Raw genomic sequence first — 14,381 nt, 5'->3', positions numbered from 1 at the left:
AAAAAAACATCAACAAATAAAAAAAGAAACTAAATTGAGATTCTTTTTTCTGGAATTCTGAGGACTTCAGAATGACATCAGTCTTCTCAAAAGTCCTTAGAACTATCAACCTTTTTCCTGAGCGGGGAAGTAAGTCTATGGGTGAGGCCTCCGATTCGTCAGACGCTATAGGTAAATAATGAGAAAAATAACAACGTGCATTAAATGGCAAAACTATAAAATATAAAAATAGCTGGATGCAGATAGCTGGACGAGACCGGAAGCTATACCCATAGCATTTACAAATGGAGGCGCCCCTTTTTTCCTTATCAGGAAAAAGGTGGATACAGAGTTTTCTACTATACTACTACCTAAACAGGCTCATCTAGGAATAGAAGTTCACTTAGTCCTAATTTTCAAAAAGAAAAAAAACAAAACATATAATATTTTCATGAATGTTACATATTTTATGTCATTTAAAACGTCACATTTTAAACCATTGATGTTGGGGATACGCATTATTAAAATGTTAATTATAATTTCATGTTGTGGCTAATGAATAAAAAATACAAATAAAAAGCTTTTAAGTGCAACATATAAGCTACAGTTGACTTTATGCCATTAGAGTGTATATTCGGGCTGCATGATTCATTGAAAAAAAATCTTGATCTCGATTCATACATACATTCATACAATGCAGTCTCATTCTAAATGACGGTGATTCATTTCCGCGTATTTCTCTGCATTCACGCGTTATTAATCTCACAATAATAAAACACTATTAGTTCACCAATAACTTTTCTCCTTTCCTTTATTGGCCGTGTGTAGGCTCAGGTATACATCACTTTTGGGTTTCTTTCAGTCTCGTGCACAGACAAACGAGCTCTACAACTGCGAAAGTACCACCTACTTTACTAGCATTGTCTCATTTACCTTTCCCATTGTAAATTATGCATTATACGTTCATCTATTGTACATGGACTCAAAAAACAGACGGTGCGCGGGCACAGACGAGGACGGCCAAAGTATAGCCTACTTTGGCCTTAACACCACTAATCTCTACATTCTGTGCAGGAATTCTGTGTTCTGTGCCAGTTGGAGCAAAAAGCACAGGTTCTATTTAGTTATTTTTATTTATTATTTTTAACGTTCTGCTAACGCTTATGTGCAACAACTTAGGTTAAAAGCTTTTACATTTCACTTTCACTGAATGTACTATTTGTTTTTTTGTACTTGAGAGCAATACATTTTGTTAAAAAACAAGAATCGTGTAAGACAGTGTTTCTCAACCCTGGTCCTGGGTGCCCTCCAACACTGCACATTTTGTATATATCCTTTATCTACACAAAATGTGCAGTACTGGGGGGCACCCAGGACCATGTTTGAGACGCACTGGTGTAAGAGAATCGTGATCTCAATACCCATGGAGAAAAAGTCGTGATTCACATTTTAGCGAGAATGTACATTACAAAAAACATTCATTTTTTTGATTTACTAAAGACTACATTTAACAATGTTATTCAATTACAAAAGCTTTTACATTTTAAATATCTAAATATAAAAATGGGAGGAATTTGCAAAAACAATCAATTAGTATCAACCAATAAAGAAAAACAAACATCTTTAATACTAAATCCAACATGTTACTCATATATCATGCATCCCTTCTATAGACAATGATATGAAAACAGATGGTTGTGGTTAGAGTACATTAAATTTTTTCAGTGTTTACATGTGTTAAACATTATCATAATGGTATCATAATGGCACAGTAGCAGTCGCATATCTAGCTTTATACACATGCACAACTGCCTGGTAAAAGAGGTCAATTAAGCTGAATAAAACATTGTGTGATACAAAGGTGAAGCAAAGAACCTAATGGGTGAATACTCCAGTATGAAATCACATACTGAGTACGCATCTTTGATATGTCGTTAGTAGTGTCCTTTGGACTGAACATATACACCACCTACAATGTCAAATGATATCTCACTTACGATGTTAAGATTAACAGCCTGTGTAGTCCAGTTCACAGGGCACTACCGAGAGATTGGAACGTATCCTGTGATTAACAGTCACCACCAAAGCCAAGCCACAAAACTGTATGATAGAACACTCTGCATCTATTCTGACATCGCAGTGTTCAGGGATAATATCAGTCCCAAGCTACAATGCTGAAAGCTATAATGAAGTACAGACAGAAAAAAGGAAGAAAAGATACAGACAGAAGATGCATATGAAGAAACAGAGAAAATAAGGTCGAGACTAAAAGATGTGGAATGACTTTTAGCTCACCGTTACTGAAATGGAGTGCATTTGGGGAGGGGAATGGGGGTGGTCAAGACTGTGAAAATTACCACCTTCCTAAGCAAGACTACAATCTATCTGAATGGCATAAAAGCCGGGGGGCATACAAAGTAAAAGAGGGTATAAGAGAAGGAGAGGGGAAGTAAAGAGGGAGTGAGATTCACACTAGGGTCTGATAAGAGGATAAGAAAAGAAGAATGGGGGAGACAGAAATATAATTAACCAAGAGCAGAGCTCGGAGTCCCAGCATGCATCTATATTAAAGGAAAGAGCTACTGTACATACTATGCTTCTGCATTTTGTAATAAATGTTTTTTTTTTTTTTTTTTTGGCTGGGGGTTGTGAACACTGGTCTGCAAACCTAATTATTATTTTTAATAATTCTCGAACAGTCGAACATAAAAGTCGAACAGTTTGAACATGCAAAATACATAATTTCTGTAGCAACAATAATGTCTTTGCTGAGGATTAGAATCCATATAAAATACTGATTTATCCTTTCAACGTAAAATTACAAGCAAATAAACATCCTGCTGCAGCAAATTCCTCTTCTTAAGAGCTATTAGTGTAATAATAGGTTTCACCCTATTATTACTGCCAAAATATCCCCTCCTCTGTGCAGAATACATTGCCTTTTCTAACCTTAAAAAAAGCCAGAATAACCTTGAAGTATTTAGATATATGCAGCAAAACACACAGGCGATTGGTCCCCTGGTTATTGCTCATCAGCGCTTCAAACTACATTGAAGTATTAAGCAAAAGACACTCTGCTGGTATAATTACCGGCTGTGTGACTGGCAGATCTGGGTTGGGTAAGTGCTGCTTAATCCCCTGTTTCCAGTACAGTATTAATCCAGACATGAGGGAGTAGTGCTAACATGCTAATGTCAAAGCTGAGGCCAGTTGACAACGGTGGCTAATCTGTAATGAGGTCCAATATATTCCCCCTTGTGACACCACATCACTTGATAAAGCCTTATGTGAGTTTGTGACGGTCAGAGGGCAGTATTGCGGTATTCACTGCCATAATTACATAGCTGCAGCTATGCAAACCAACTAATAACTAAATGCTAACTGAACACAGCTTGCTTAATGAACATAGCTTATGAAGAACACAGAGATTAAATGCTAAATGAAAGTATCTTACCTATCCACTATCATTTGTAAGAAGAGCGTAACACATCAAATTCAGGAAATTTTAAAATGCTTAAGATTAGGGTGACTATAAGAGCCATTTTCTACGGATGCATCCTGGCCAGGATTTCCATATTGGCTAAAATATCTAGGTTTTGGCTATGTTTGCATGCGGGTGTATCTTATTGGTTCCTTATGTTAACACTCTGGATGTACTTTGCATAAAAGTAAAACAGAAATCCTGGCAAGGTCACATTGGGGAAAAATGGTATGTGTGGTCACCCTACTTAACATGGCTTAATATCCTTAAACAACAACCAGGGATTTTCTGACATTTTTCACTTGCCATAAACGCTATCCACTTATAAGATAAAAGCACCCCGATCCAAATGGAAAGACAATATTTTTTTTACATTAATCGGTTTTTCACTCAAAGAAAACCATTATAAAGAAAACACTTAACATGAAAATGATTTGCGTTCTTCTGGGTTCATCTTCTTTGCTTGTAGATAGTATGATAAGGTTTGCACTGAATTTGAACTTATAATAATCTTAATGATTTAGGGTGTGTTCACAATTGTCAATTATTCTGACTAGAAAATGCCGACAAGCACTTTTTAAGTAAAATAAAAAGCTGGCAGTGTTGTGGTTACGAATAGCATCTGAGGGCATCTTTTGTTGCTATAACAACTGCTGCAACAGTAGCCTAGTTTGAGGTGCAGAACTGTTGAGAGAGTTGGCTCTTGCATTGGCTATTGAAGTTAACGGGGAGGAGAATGTCACTTCACAACAACGTTTGTTGGTGTGCAACATTACAAGGGGAAGAAAACAGTATGGAGCTTACAACAATTTAGTCCAGGAGAACCATTGATATGCCGTTAGTAGTGTCCTTTGGGCTGAACATCTACACCAGCTACAATGTTTAGCTGTATATTTTAGAAAAGAGAATTTCGTGCTCATATCATACAACTCCTTGCGCTCCAAAGCTAGTACGATCTATCTTTACCGGCTATCATCTCATTTTCATGTTGTTTTTGTCGTTAAAGAAATAACTCTTTCTAAATAAGCTACTTGCTTGTCATTGGTCAGCTGCCATAAGGCTTTTTTAAGACATTTTGAGCTGCAGAAAAGATGCTGGCTGTAGCATTTTAAAAAAGCACTACTTTTTTGCAAATACAGTTTACTCCATATGATTATAATGTAAAACAGACACTGTTAGCTTCAAAAAGACAGCAAGCATAAACATACAAAGCCTTAGGCTTTGTTCTTTATGAACTGTTTTCTATGGAAGAGAAAATGAACCATTAATTTATCACGTATAATTTAACGCAAAGATATGGTGCAAATATTATCAATAAAGCTACTTTAGCTGCTAGTCAAAAGCTTTGTGGAAAAGCTCAAAATGATTTTATTTTGAAAAATGTTTCAACTTTATAAACACACAAACGAATTTACTAAAAGTGATTAATTTTGAAATCAAAGTACTGATCCAAAAACAGAAATGGTACAGTATTTTAGTTAGTATCAGAGCTCTAGTTTGAAGTTGAGCTCAATCATGTGTGACCAGTGACAGCTGAAATCTCCTGTCCACATCCGACTGGACCTTTCACAAGCAACATTCAGCTGAGTACTGCATGAATTAGATCTTTAATGGGGATTCACTTTCTTGTTCAAATTATGTAAATGTGTATTACTTACTTTAAAGCGCATAACAGCATTTGCCTTTCTATTATTAGACGGAACAAGACAGTAAACTAATGAAGACAAAAGATGGGCACTCTTGTGCGTCTGCACATCGGCTGATAAATCAGACAACACTTGGCGAAATATTGGTCAACCACTACTACCCACACATCACTAACCGACTTGAAATATGTATTCAGCATTATATAAATCAGTGTTTCTCAACCCTGGTCCTGGGCACCCCCCAACACGTCTCCCTTATCTGACACACCCTAGTTTTTTTTCAAATGAACTCATGAGTTAATCAGGTGTATTTGATTAAGGAGATCAGGACCGGGGTTTGAGAAACACTGGTTTAGATAATGGTTATTTTCAGCAGAACATCAATTGATTACTATTGCAACAAGTAGGTTTTTTTTTTTTGTCTAAAATCGTCGGTTAATAAATGTTAAACATCGAACAATAGTACCCCTGGGCTGCACTAGCTGCAAGCCTATGATGTATTAGCCTCCCAAGCCGGTGGAGCCTGTCAGAAAGCTAAGAACTCTCAGAATTCGCTCTCTCCCAGTGAGTATGGCGTTAATGAAAGCTGAACGCAGTACTGTAGCATTTGCTGAGAGTGGGAGAGCAGGCAGGAACCCCTCCGGGTCTTTACCTCTATTGTTAGAAGAGGGTGAGGCATAGCAGGGGGTTAATGCCAGCGTGGGTAGCTCCCATCCCTGCTAAACCTCGACATCATAAGGAGAGAGAGACAAAGACAGGGACAGAGAGAAGGGTAAAAGAAAGGTGTACTGTAGCATATATTTTTAGACATATACAGTAGATAAGTATACGAGTAACACAAACATCTAATGCCAAATATGCCACTGCAAAAAAGGTCTAAATGAGCCATCCACAGATATGTCAATAAATCTAAAGCGGTCCACACGAAATAAATAAATTAGCTACCGGTGCAGAATGTAAGACCTTCGAGCCAAAGTCAGACCCCTAATATCTGTTAATATAACTGTTATCCTGTATCCCTGGTAATGGAAATTCCTAAAATATGGATATTAATTAAAAGGTCAAGAGAAAAAAGCAGCCAAATAATAAGGCATTTTACATTAAATTCAGTGGCATTTGCTAATAAAGTAAGCGGTGTCGGGTTTTGCATTTCAGAGATTTTTTTTTTTTTGCATAATAATGAGCCTCTAGAAGAAATCACAACAATTTCAGGCTAATTCACCTACGGCAGATTCAAATATCAAACACACGCACACACACACACACGCTCACCATTTTCAAGCACATAAATACTGCATGTTCATAGTTGCCATTTAGCACTTGCTTTTCACAACTTACTGTTAACCACTTGCTGAGATAATGCGCCTGGAGCAACCCGGGGTGTCTTACTTGACGGCACGTTAGTGATAGAGCAGGACTGTGATTTCTGTAACCCAAACTTGTATTTGTGTTGTAAAAAAATAAAAATCTACTGATGCACCAGAACCAAGCTAAACATTTTGCATTGTGCCACGCTGCTTTTGAAAATCGATACATTTAGTATTTAGTACAAGTCAGCGTTCGAAGTGGTCTGTATCTCGTCGGTATGGTCTCAAACGCTACTCTCTCTGTACACCTGCTCAACCATACAGTGCGCCCTGTTGCTCTCACTAAACAAAGACGGTTAGTATCACCAGCAAAAGACCATTAGCATTACATTTAGTGTAAACTTAATCTATTCAAGAACCTTCGATTCAGAAAGGAATAGTCCACCAATCACTCCTTGCCTGATTTTAACTGATTTTACCTGATTTTATGTGACGTTCTGGGATGGGCAATATAGCCAATAAATCTTGTTTATTTACAGCAAACAAATTGTTAAAAAAAAAAAACTTTCAAAATATAAACACAAGCAAGTTAATAAGAGAGCAATATACATTAAGTATGAAAACTGAACCAATTAATCTTGTTTTTGGAGATGATACGTGCAATGTTTTCTATATGCTGAAGCCTGCCTCTAAATATGCATAAAAATATGCGTCCTTAACACAGGGAGTTTTAATGCATGTAACACCTTTTTGAGAAAAGGAAAAAATTATATTTTGCGTGTGCGATATCCTGAAACTACGTGTTTGGGACAAATCTCTGCAAAATATTGAAAAGGGGGCCCTGCACAGGTAAAATGAGATTTTCTGAGAGATTTGCAGAGAGATACAAGCTATAAAATTACAAGCAAACGAAATATTAAAAAATAACATTTTTAATAAGCATTATTTAGTTCGCACTGAAATAATTTGTTGTTCAATATAACATTACAATACTTAAATGCAAATAAGGGGAGTGCCCTAGTATTTTCGCCTATAACGTCAAGAACACTAAATTATTTATTTAGTGTTCAGTTATAAGTACTACAGTACAAACGCTCAATCTTGTTTTCCTCGTTCTTCTCTGGTATAATCATAAAAATTAAATCACAAGCATGGCCACTTAAACTCTCGACCAACTCTCCCAGTGTAACCAGCGGTTTCTCTCTAAGGGGACCTGACTGAATAATGCACAGATGTGTCGCAGAACACTCACACACACTGACGGAGAAGCGGAGAACAACACATGAATAACACAGGATTCTCGAAGCCGGATGGTTGGTCTGTAAACGGAGAAAATACCGTAAAATTTAAATATTTAGCAGTTCAATTGCCGAGACGTGCTGGTGACCCGGCGGTGCGCGAACATTGTGCATAGAATATTTCTCGGTGAAATCTCACGCTCATTCAGACCCGTCTGCTGTATTCCCGAACATAACTCGTTGAAATATATATCACAATTAAAGAGTAAAAGACCGTAAAGGTCGCATTCAGTCTGTCAAGTTCACAAGCAGCGGGTAATTGGTGTCTCGTGCCCAGTCGATACTGTCAAGAATGATCTGCGCGCGTTGACGGCGGGAAAGCTCGCCTCTAAAAACGAGAAAGTCTCACGGCGGATGGATGGGAACCAAAGCCATTTAACGGCTGCCTGTTTGTGGATGTCTGGGCTGGGAGAGCCTCGGATCAGTTACACAGATGTGCTGCGCAGGGGAAAAAAAAAAAAAAACGACCGAGCTCCTTCTCAACCGCCTAATAACGGTTTCTCTGTTTCTTAGCGGTCGCCTTAAAGAAAAAGAGATGCGTTTCTTACACAACGGACCGCAGTCATTCGTTCGAGAAACCGAATTCACGTCGGAATTCAGCGTCTACGAGCAAACACCCACAAACACACGCAGTTATGGAGAACCGGTCATGTTTACCGGGGTTCTGCCGCTTACCTTCGTCTACGCTGAGCATGATTCAGTGTAAAATCCCCGGATAGCTCACTTAATCTCTGGTAGGTATGTGGGGAAAGGCTCCGGCACCGAATCCTGGCGTTTATCCTTCAGAAAGCAGAGCGCCTCGGTCGGAGACACGGTGGCTCCGGTAAGGCGGCGGGAGCGCGGTGCTCGGTTACCGGGAAACGCGCGAGAGCGGATGCTGAGTGAAACGGGATGCGGCAGTTCATATACACAAGCGCACTCGCACGCGGAGGGAGCGTCTTATTCTGAACGGTTAGGATTCAAATTCAAGTCTTCAAGGATTTTTCACTGTCTGACACGTTCGGCATCACCGGGACGTACCATTCAGCGCTCGTGAGAAAGGGGGTGTGGCAGCAGGAACGGGGAACGGGTGGCGCGTGTCTACCGGCGCGAGCGTCCGACGCTGCGAGCACACAATCTCAGTCCGACCAGAACGCGCGCCGAGGAAACATCCAGAGAGTGTGACTGATTTCCTAATAACACCGCTGCTGCTGTGGATAAACACTGCCAATAATCGTTTAGGAATATGTTTCGCGGCCTAGTTAGATAAACATCTACAATAATACACGTGTTATTGGAAAAGTACCTCTAGTTATTTTGAAGACATATTGCAGTTATCGAGAGAGGGAGAGATTTGCTTCATGCCTTTCGGTGTGCTTGAGCGGTTAGTATCAGGGCCCTCACTTTGCTCGGTGTCAGGGACCATGTATATAGCTATATCCCCGCAAGCACAGTAAATCCCAAAATCGCCTCCACGGGAAAGTGATTAATAACGTGCTAAATAATTATGTTAATAAAAATGCCAAACTGCAAAAGGATCGAGGTCGGGTTAGGGGACACGAAATATAATTAGCTTTGTATAAAAACAATGTCAATACAGCGTCTCCACCATGAAACAATGTGCGCGCGTGTATTCAATTTCATATAGTACCTGTACATGAATAATTGGAATTTGATGATATTAGTGTGTGCTTGTGTGTGTGTGTGTGTGTGTTTGCGCTGGGAGATCAATATGCTCTAAGACTTAATGGAAACAAATCTGTTGTGTTTGGACATCAATACGTATATCAATGACTCAACGGGAGCATGCTGTGATCAGCCAAGGTCAGAGTAAATCATATACATAAACGCATTTTTTTCAACGTGTTGCATCTTTCTTCAAGATTCTGAACGCATCATTACACAAACTCTTTGAAGCCAACAGTAATATCCCTCAAGCCTCATTCACACCAATAACGACAGCCGCAAAGCGACCTGAAGCTCATTCATGTTCGATAAGAGCAGTGTAAAAACTTGATTTGATTTCAAACTAAATAACTTCAACCTCATTATCGACACCTAAGATGTTGTTTTATACTTTATTATTATAATAGGGCACCGGGAAAGTAGGAATGCAGCAACCAACCAGTATAATGAGTAGTGACCATGCATTGCTGCCAGTGTGAGCAGGACTTTATGCCTTGTTACACAATAATGTAGCTGACTTACAGAGGCTGTTTCTCAGCATTTCGGCACCCTAGGCCAGATCCCTGTTGGTGTGGTTTTCCTGGCATCATTCATCAGTATTGTCAGTATTGTCTACACATTTGTATTTCTGGTTAGTAGGTTTTTAAACATTAAACATTGTGATATTAAGTTAAGATGTTAAAAGGACATCGAGTTGTTTATTTGCATCCTCCAGTATTTACTAGAGATGGCCCTAGATCATTGCAAAACTCCACACCTCCGCTTTAGATGATCACATGAAAAGAAAAAATACATTGATCTGTTTGCAAATTGATGCACTACCGACATTCTAATCTAAACATATACGTCTGTGCACACCATTTTTATGTACCTTACTGCATGTTTTGACGCAGTTTCAAAGAGGAATGTCCACCGAGTGGCATTAAAACACAGGTTCAATACATGAACCCTGACACATTTTATTACATTGATCATTTAAAGGCAGAATTGAAATATCTGTGGACTGCTGTTGAAAGTAAAAGATCTATCATGTTGGAAATATGCCCTATACCAAATCCAACCCTAAACCTACCTGATAATGTTAACAAATGTTGATATACTGATATAAAAAAAAACTATTTTGTTGAACTGTAATTACATGAGATCCTCGCCTCTAGAGTATGTCTCTGTACTCTGTGAGCTACCGAACCTGTCATCTCATTTATATATACCCCAGTTACTCACTTATAAATATCGCAGCATATTAAGCATATTATTATTGTTTTGAAGTCACTTTATTTTTTTTTTTACGAAAAGTACGCTTTATTTAGTAAATTTGGAAAAGGAATAAAAGGTGTCAGAGTTTTACTGCCTCTAGTGTTAATTTCTTTTGGAAAGTGCACCAAGGTAAATTTATGCAGGTATAGTCTCAAACTGAATACCTGGATGGCCACAGCTCTGCAAAGTTTAGCTCCAACCAGAATCAAACCACACCTGCTTGGATGTTTCTAGTAATCTTGAAGAGCTTGACTAGCTGGATCAGGTGGGTTTGATTAGGGTTAGAGCTAAACTGTGCATAGCTATGGCCCTCCAGAAATTCTGTTTGAGACCAATTATTTATGCCTTGAGACCAGGTAACATAATTATTTAGAAGCGTTTTAGGGCCGTTCACATGTCACGCCTAAAAACGTGTGGAAATCAATAGGCGCTCCGCTTTCTCCTTCCCCCCCAAAGCGCTCCTGCGCTTGCGCTCCGGAAGCATCTGTTGTCGCTAAGCAACCATGATCCGTGCGTTCCGTGTTTCAGCAAAGGATAAATAGAGTTCGAGCACTAAAAATCACTAGCAGTAGCTCTGCTACTAAATTTACTTTAAAATGGCTATCCCAGTACAGCTTTGACCAACTATTGCTTTATCTTGGCTGAGCTTTCAATGTTCGGTTTCAAGAATCTGATCGCTTGATTCTTGTCACATGACCATCTGAAAAGTTGAAACGTTATCTCTATGCTGCGCGGACACGCCTGGAAAAAACGAATGCGTCGCGTCGTTTCGATTACGAGCGCGCAAAGCGAGCGTCTACATTTGAAGTAACGAATCTTAGTGAGCAAAAGACGCCACATGTGGACGCCCCCCTAAAACTGTTTCTCTTGCAAACGGCACTTGATCTGTGCTGATTTCTCTCCTAATTCAGACAAGATTACCGTTTCACCGAAGAAAGCAATATCACGGACAGAGGGCTCATAACAACTTGTTTGAAGGTAAAAAAAAATGCAATTGCAAACACACATAAATATGTGAATTACTTTGGATTTTTGTTTTGCCTATATCAGCTGTTTGGACACTCATTCTGATGGCACCCATTCACTGCAGAGGATCCACCGATGAACAGGTGATGTCACGCTACATAACAAACGCAACTACATTTTGGATGGTAAGAGTATTAAGTAAAGTATTAAAGTATCACCATTCAACAGGCATTCAGGCAGGGGCAGGGTCTCTTTCACTTTCCTTTGTTTCCACTGAGCTCCTAAAGTGTGTCCTGAATATGAAGATGGAGAAAAAAAAAAATATATATATACATTAAAAAAAATCACATCAGAGGAAACGGAGAGACTGGCTGATTGTTATTTTAATCTGATAATGCCTTTCTATCATTTTGCAGGTCTATACTAAATAGCATGTTAACAGAAAATATACCATTAGTAAATATGGTTACTTGTTGACAGATGCAAGGTAAATGCCGTTGGCAAGCCAAAATGAATAAATAAATAAAAAGCACTTCCAGCACCCATCGAGAGGCATTTTCAGTGATTTTCTACTTGTTAGCACCTTGTGATGCCTTTACTTGATGCCTCTTATTTGTGACTGGATGCCTTTGACCATGTTTGAAGAATTTGGACAGTAATTTTATGCAGACGAAAACATTTCACTTATAGCGTAGAGTGCTTTAACATGGGTTAAATACATTTAGCGGTAATGCACATGTGTGCCCCTTAAAATGCCCTCTGAAGTTAAAATGTGCATGTGCAAGATGTTGTATAATGTTTTTTTTTTTTTTTTTTTTTTAGTGTTTATTGTGTGATGTGTATGTATGTGTGTGTGCTGGCTAAATGGTCTAGGGGGAATAAGTTAACATTAGCATCTAAAGGAGTGAATCTGCGGCACTCCGAACACTTAGATCCATTATTTATGACAGGAAAATAACAGATGATTAGACTTCAGCCTGAAGATTAGAAGGCTGTGTGTGTATGTGTGTGTGCTGGCTTGTTCTCTGACAACATGTAGTTGGTCTCTTAACTGATTGTATAGATCTCCCAGCATGCACCTGTTCCTCTCTGATCTGCCAGTCGGTTTCTTGGGAGTGTTTATCTGTGTGTGGCTTGAGTGTCCATATAATGAGAAAGACATCCATTTTTTGGTTCTGGCCCCGAGTCTCATCTTTGTTAGTATCTCTGCAGCAGTAAACAGCCATAATGATTCAAAGCAATGTCTACAGATAGTTTCAAAGTGGCATTTACTTATTTAAATTTACATTTAATTGATCTATTTTTAAAGCGTATTAGTCATGCTTTGGTGAATGATTAACCCACTGTGAATGATTATGGATTTCCCCACCTTTTTTCATGATTTTAAATCGAAGTGTCCATGTGAAATCCTAGATTTCTCAATTTATGCTAGACTCCTCCAATCATTTTGTCTACGAAAACCCTGCCCATTACTTAGAAATTCAGATCATCGTCCTTCCAATCAACAATCAATGAACTGAACCAAGTCCCTGCCCTTCATTTTTTTCATTTTCAATAATCAGTTTCACTCGGATAAATGTCACAATATGATTACTGCTCATGTGACATAGCAACTCCCACACAGATAGCGACAGCAACCAAATTAAAACTGCCCTTCAGGTCCTGTGTTCACAGAGCAATGCTCTACATTTGATGCTATGAACCAGTATTTCTGTATTACCTCATCAACATAACATTCAGATTCAAAATAAATTTGCAGTAAGGTGTTTCTCTGGCGTCTAGCTTTATGTAGGGTGTACCAAATAGCACACAAGGGAAGGTTGCCCTGCAACCTTTAAAGTTCACACTTCAAGTGCTCTGAGTAAGAATGGCATAGCGATGGTCAGTTTCAAATAAAAGTTTCAGCGCGTGCCATCTCTACTTGGCTTTAATAAAAAAAAATGAATAGTTTATTTTTTTATTTACATATTAAGATTATTTAATTAAACAAAAAAAATTGTAAACTAAAATACAACAATCTGCTAATGAGTGTCATACTGTATAAACAAGTCTGTGAAGATACGGCTCTATGAGCACTTGACATCAACCACAACTACTCCAATCAAACGCACTTGCTATAAATAAATTCTCCATATCACTTTTATTTTTCTGCACCCTTATTTCTGCTCTAGATTCTGTTCTCCTTTATACTCCATGGCATTACAGCACTTCAGGAACCTTACAGAACCTTGCCGTTGCAGTACTGCAAGTATTGTTAGCTCTTTATAATACACTGCTTGTGATGTTCCTCATTTCACTCTGGATAAAAGCATGAGCTTAAGGACAAAATGTACATGTAGGTGTTTAAAATACACAAAACCCGTTTTCATTTAGAGGAAAAAATAACAAAAAATTCAGTAAGATGTTAATTATATAATTCTGACAGATTTTTGACAGATTCTTTGTTCCTTACGTGAAGGATACAACAGACTGAATCAGATATGCAAATTTAAATAATGGCTCATGAATATTTGTGAATCAGACTAGTTTTGCTAACCTGTATTTTATTTATTTGTTTTTTATTTGAATGCAGACAGTGCAGACATAATCAAAGGACATATTTTCTTGATATATTATTTCACAATACGCAGTCTCATCTAATTTAATTTGGACCACATGTTCACAGTTCAAGTTTATTATTTTTCCCCCCGCTATTTGTAATTTATTTATTCTTAGATTCAAACATAACATGGCGCTGTCATTAAATTGCTGTGCAATTGTATCCACCTTTTTTCTACACCCT

At 38.3% G+C, this 14,381-nt stretch overlaps 1 protein-coding gene across 1 annotated transcript in view; it reads right to left on the bottom strand.

The window, feature by feature from the left end:
• The window catches only part of tenm1 (teneurin transmembrane protein 1), a 127,489-nt gene extending 118,147 nt beyond the window's left edge, over positions 1-9,342 (bottom strand). Inside the window, 1 exon segment of the mRNA XM_043240056.1 lies at positions 8,387-9,342. The gene's annotated coding sequence lies outside the window, so the exon portion shown is untranslated.
• Between the last annotated feature and the right edge of the window lie 5,039 nt (positions 9,343-14,381).

This window comes from Puntigrus tetrazona, chromosome 5, assembly GCF_018831695.1.
Source record: "Puntigrus tetrazona isolate hp1 chromosome 5, ASM1883169v1, whole genome shotgun sequence".
NCBI lineage: Eukaryota > Metazoa > Chordata > Actinopteri > Cypriniformes > Cyprinidae > Puntigrus > Puntigrus tetrazona.
The sequence above is the reverse complement of the archived record's forward strand: the minus strand, read 5'-3'. Positions and strand labels throughout refer to the sequence as shown.